We start from the raw sequence: 5,822 nt of genomic DNA on the forward strand, positions 1-5,822 counted from the left end.
AACTCTACCATCATCATACTTTCATCAAATCCTCTTCATCAATAAGATGATATGGAATTCTACTAAATTGGAATAATGTCCAGCCAACAAATACTTTGACATCAATGACAACATAACAACTGATATGACTCTTTGATATACATTCATAGCATTCAATTACATCATTAGTTGGGGCTAACAAAGTAAACATAACAAAAATAGTAACCTTGTCCCAAACAACCCTAATTAAAATACTAGAAAATATTTTTGTGTGATGCAAGATAGATTTTTCACCTTGGATGCTCCTTATATACAGAGAAGAAAAATACAACATTTCCATCATTGTCTCTTTCATTAATAATATTAATAATTCTTGCATATCAAAGATCCCCTTTAGTAGATCCTTTAATATTAACGTTTAAGACTCCCTGAGGAGAAGGGAGCCACTTCCCTTCTCTATCAATTTGTTGTTTTGTATGCATCATTTTCCTCTTGAAATCTTTAGGCCATATTTTTGGGTGATGCAAGATTTCTCTTACACCTTAGATGCTCATGCATCACATCTCTTATAAATACAGAAGAATAATACCATTTCCATCAGTATATTTTTCATTAATAATACTAATTCCTGCATATCCATGATTCCCTTTAGAAGATCCATCATATTAAATTTTAAAACTTCCTGAGGAGGAGGGAGCACCTTCCCTTCTCTATCAATTTTATTTTTGGTCTTCCTTAAGAGAATAACACATGGGAATTAGTCCCTAGGCCTAAAGAGAAAAATGTTATAGAAAAAAAAGGATTTAAGAACAAAATAAATAAGCAAGGAGAAGTTGTAATAAGTAAAGCATAATTGGTATGAAAAAGTTATTTACAACGGGAAGGTATAGACTTTGAAGAAATATTTTCTATAGTAGCAAGATTAGAAGTAAGATTGTTTTTGGCTTATATATCTAAAAAAAATTTCAAAGTGTATCAAATAGATGTTAAGTTAGCTTTCTTGAATGGAGAACTTAAAGAAGAAGTCTACATTAAGCAACCTGATGGATTGCCTTTGATAGAACAAGAACACATGTTATGCAAGTTAAAGAAACCACTATATGGATTGAAGCAAGCACCTATAGCTTAGTATGAAAGATTGGATAAATATTTTATAAGCTTGAGATTCAAGAAAGTTAATGTAGACAATAATCTATATTTAATTTAGATGATTTACTAATCATTGAGGTATATGTGGATGATGTCATTTTTAAAGGAAATGATCATGTAAGCAATAAGTATTGTGATAAAATGAAAAGTAAATTTGAGATGTCTATGATTTGTGAGATGAAGTAATTTTTGGGATTGAAAATAATGAAAACAAAGGATGATACCTCTATATGTCAAACTAAGTAACTTAAAGAGTTATACACAAAAATTAAATTAGAAAATTGCAAACTAGTTGGAACACCTATGGTAACACGGTGCCAATTGACTAACAATGATGATTCTATTGGCATCAATGCCTTAGAGAGTTTGATGGAGAGATTGATAGTATGATTTGGGAGATGACTGAATACTTATTTGTTGCATTCATGACTGGTTTTTCAATGATCACAACATATTAGTTTTATGGACTGTTCAGGCAGAGTAGCACATAAAATTTTGTTCGGTGAGGGAAATAGTTTACGAGTTATATTTAGTGGGTTTAGAAGTACATTTTTGGATATTCCTTCATGATATATATATATATATATATATATATATATATATATATATATATATATATATATATATATATATATATATATATGTTTGTAGAAATATTTATGGATTTTTGTGTTAGTTACAAAAGTTTTTCTAAGGACTGGTTGCGGGCCAATGTATAGGGAACTGTATGTTGTTGTTCATGTTGTATCTTTTTGGCAAGGTTAAAGCTTATTCAACAAGCTTGGATTTTGGTCAAAGACATGTTTGAGATGTTGTGTTCAAGGTAGAAGAATTAGGTGATCATTCTATGATGGTCATTGAAGTGAAATATGCTCTATGTTCATTGTTAGTTTGTCTGTGTTATGTAATTGATGTAATTTATATTGAAGCAAATGGAACATAATTGTAATATTGTATGATGGTCCTATATCGTTCATTGTACATCGAGAAAGCCTAAAGGTTGACTAAATTATTTATTAAAACTTGGTATAAAGGAAAGATGTTTCCTTGGTTGTAAGATGATCATATGAGCTCATATGTAATATGATGTAATGCTATGTGAGCTTTGAATGAAAATTTGTAAAGGTTAGAGTAGAGGATGATTTTGAGGATATGCTCAGGCATTCAAAGATTGGAAAGACAGGTTGTTATATTAGTTAGTTTATATTCTTGGATATGTTATCTTGGGTTGTTTAGTGAGAGCAGTTTTGAAGAAATTTGGACAGTGGGTTTACTTGACTTCCTATAAGCTCCTAATAGCTTTGGAATCTCCTTATAAGGATTCAAAGTCTCCTAATAGGGAATCATATGTACTGATTATATTGAATTGACTCCTAATAGGTCACATCCTTTCATCAAGATTTTTTAAATATTAGTACATCATCTTGTAGGCATCATTCCCACTAAGGTTTTCTCTCTAATCAAGGTTACCCCTAGTTAGCATATCTTGTGTCTCTTCACATGGTTATCATATTGTGGTTAAATGTTTTGGTTACATGTTTCAATAATGTTTAAGTTGATCAAGTTTATTTAAAGGATATAACTAATTCACCTCCCCCCCCTCATTTATATTGGTGGACATTACTTTTTTACAAAGTCACCCAATACTATGAAAACAAAGTATAGATCAATGATTGGTGGTTTACAATATTTAACAGATACGAGGCCTAATATTAGTAGTGAAGTTGGAATTGTAGAAAGGTATCAAGAAGATCCAAGGAAACAAATCTTGCAATAGTAAAAAGTATAGTCAAATACATTGAATTATGGATTATGGTATGATAGGTCTAATTAATTTATATTGGTTTCCCATACATATGCTAATTGGGTAGGAAAAGTAGATGAAAGGAAAAGCACAAAAGGAGCGGCATTTTCTCGAGGAAGGTTGTTATCGTAGTTAAGAAAGAAACAAGATTTCATTTCTCAGTCTACAACATAAGAAGAATATTAGGAGCAAAAAGAATTCTAATTAGATAATGTGGATGAAACAAATGCTAAAGGATATTAGTGTTACATGATTTGAGCTTACTATCATGTATTTTGATAGTACAAGTAAAATTAATATGTCTAAGTATTCAGTTTTATGACTAAGAATATTAAAATTAAATTTTAGATAGAGGGAGAGGGATAGGGAGAGAGAAGACTAGGATATGTTAGTAAAAAAGAATAGATAGTAGATATATTCACTAAACTATTGGATAAAGAAACTCTTGAGTACCTTAGAGATATTCTTGGGGTAATGACCCCATATTGTACATTGCAATTAATGTACATCTATATAAGTCCATTATATTTAAAGTATAGTTATTCATTTGGACATGATGCTTGGTGTGTGTAAAAAATGTTACCACTTCTATAAACCCTTCCATTCAAGATATCCAATGGATATGGAGTCTTCAATGACAACTTATAGCTGCTTATCTATGATGTGCATGAATCAAAGAGCTGTGAATCATGTCACTCAAATGAAACTAAGATCAGAGACCCCTAAAAGGTACACCATAGAATGAAATATTTTAAAGGTAGCAAGTAATAGGAATGCAAGTATCTATGATCCTCAAAATGATATGCAAATGCAAAGTGATTTAGAATGAGATGCAATAATTCAAGATTAATCTAGAATGATATGCAAGAACAAGAAGATTAAAGACAATCTAACAAGATGAAATGACTCCATCCTAGTTAAGCTATATGGGCTAAGATAATTGTAATAAAGGGAAATACTAAAATCTATGAGAATGCAAGTGCTCAAGAACTCACAAATTTAAATGACAACATAACAATAGCACAAGAAAGCATAATATGAAGGAGTGAAGAGAAGGTCTCCTTTTAAAGCGATTTCTAAATGAGCACATACTCAATATTAAGAGGAAAAAGAAGATAAATGTTGAAGATTAAGTCCTGGTTGATCCATGTGTTCATGTCTTGAAGAGGAAAAATGAGTGATTAAGATAAAGAGGAAAAATAATGAGTGGTTGAGATACAGAGGAAAACCAATGAGTGGTTGACATAGAGAGGCAAAATTCTTTTTTAAAAGTCAAAAGATTACACTCACCTTATAGCTTGCACTTTCAAGTTGTAGACAATTTGTCTTTAATTAAAAAAATGTCATTTCATGTGCACTTAGGATAAATGAGATTTTTATTTAATAAAAGGAGATATGTTCTTTTTTATTGATTAAACTTAGGATAGAGTGGTCAAATTTTAGAATAAGTCAAATAAATGATTATGTGATGATTTGATCAAAGTTTTTTGATTAATTAATAATGAAAAATTGATTAAGCATATGATGTGGTCTAGCATATAATTAAAATGAAGAAGGGGGCTTATAGTTTACTATACCAAAATTGGGTGATTACATTTTCCCCTCTTTTATTCATGTGAGTTAGAAAATTGAGTCAAGGAAAATGATGATGATGATGATGATGAAAATTTGATAAAGAGATCTAACTCTAAATGTAATCAAATAAAGTACAGTGATATAACTAACTCTAAACTTGATTGAACAAAGATTGGAAAGGTTCATCATGAACCCTATTGAATGAGAATCAGAGAGATAATTATGAATGCATAGTTTGATGTGAAGTGATGAAAATGAACATTAGGAAAAGGTTGATAAGATAATACCAGAACTAATCTGATGTGATGAGAAATAATAGGTTCAAGAGTGAGTTGAGCATTATCCTCAAGAAGAAATATTAAAGGATATCAAATTGATATGACGTGATGAACCTGAGATTCCCCTTGCAATGATAACATGGCATAATAAATTTATAGATTTGAAAGATTGATGATAGATTATTTCCACCCCTTTGGGATCAAAATTGAAATGATATGGAGGAGATGAAAAAATGAGATATATTTGATCAAATTCAGATAAGGTAGGGTCCAAGATTGATCCAAGAGCATCCTAGGTCTTTGAGTAATCTTGCATCAACCAAAATCATTTCTTATTTTTTGTACCAATTTGATGTTCGTAAAGTAGACATTGCTACTATTGGTTTTGTGTTAAGCATAGTTAACATGTTGATGAGAACCCATTCCCAATCCCCTTCCTAAGAGCACAAGATCTGATTGTTTATATTTCTTGAGTTGTGAACCATTCTTTGTAGTCTCTTTTTTGGAGTGTTTCCTTCTAGCGAGGTGTGTTCTTTTCGTTTGGAGAGGTTTCTTATGTTAACATAACATGTTGCAAAGTTAGGAACCAACTCTTAGGAAACACGTTGATCCTCCTTCAAGTGCATGATGCCTTATGTTTCATTTAGTGTCATTTTTGGTTTACTCTTCCTAGGTTGGACCTATAAGACAATTAAATTCTTGACTAGCCAACTTGTTGCTTAGTTGGATATATAAGAATTTTGGTTAGAGATAGAAGATTATAGAGGAAGATAGTAGGAGATATTGAGAAGTAGGATAGATGTGAACTTGGATTCTAACTTTGTAATTTCATTATATATGGGTAAAACCTGGATGACCTCACAGCCAGGCATGTTGACAAACTTCTTTTAATTATTACACTAGTGTGGCTGCCAATTGCCAAACCTTATGTTCAAATGTGTTTCTTCTTAATTAAACTTGAGTAAAAGTATGGAATCTCACCTTATGTACATGATTTTGTATGGTTCTTCAATGTGTAACACTGAGAAGGGATGCTT

The sequence above is a fragment of the Cupressus sempervirens genome, chromosome 7, assembly GCF_028749045.1.
Source record: "Cupressus sempervirens isolate cs-2001-9-10 chromosome 7, ASM2874904v1, whole genome shotgun sequence".
Taxonomy (NCBI): domain Eukaryota; kingdom Viridiplantae; phylum Streptophyta; class Pinopsida; order Cupressales; family Cupressaceae; genus Cupressus; species Cupressus sempervirens.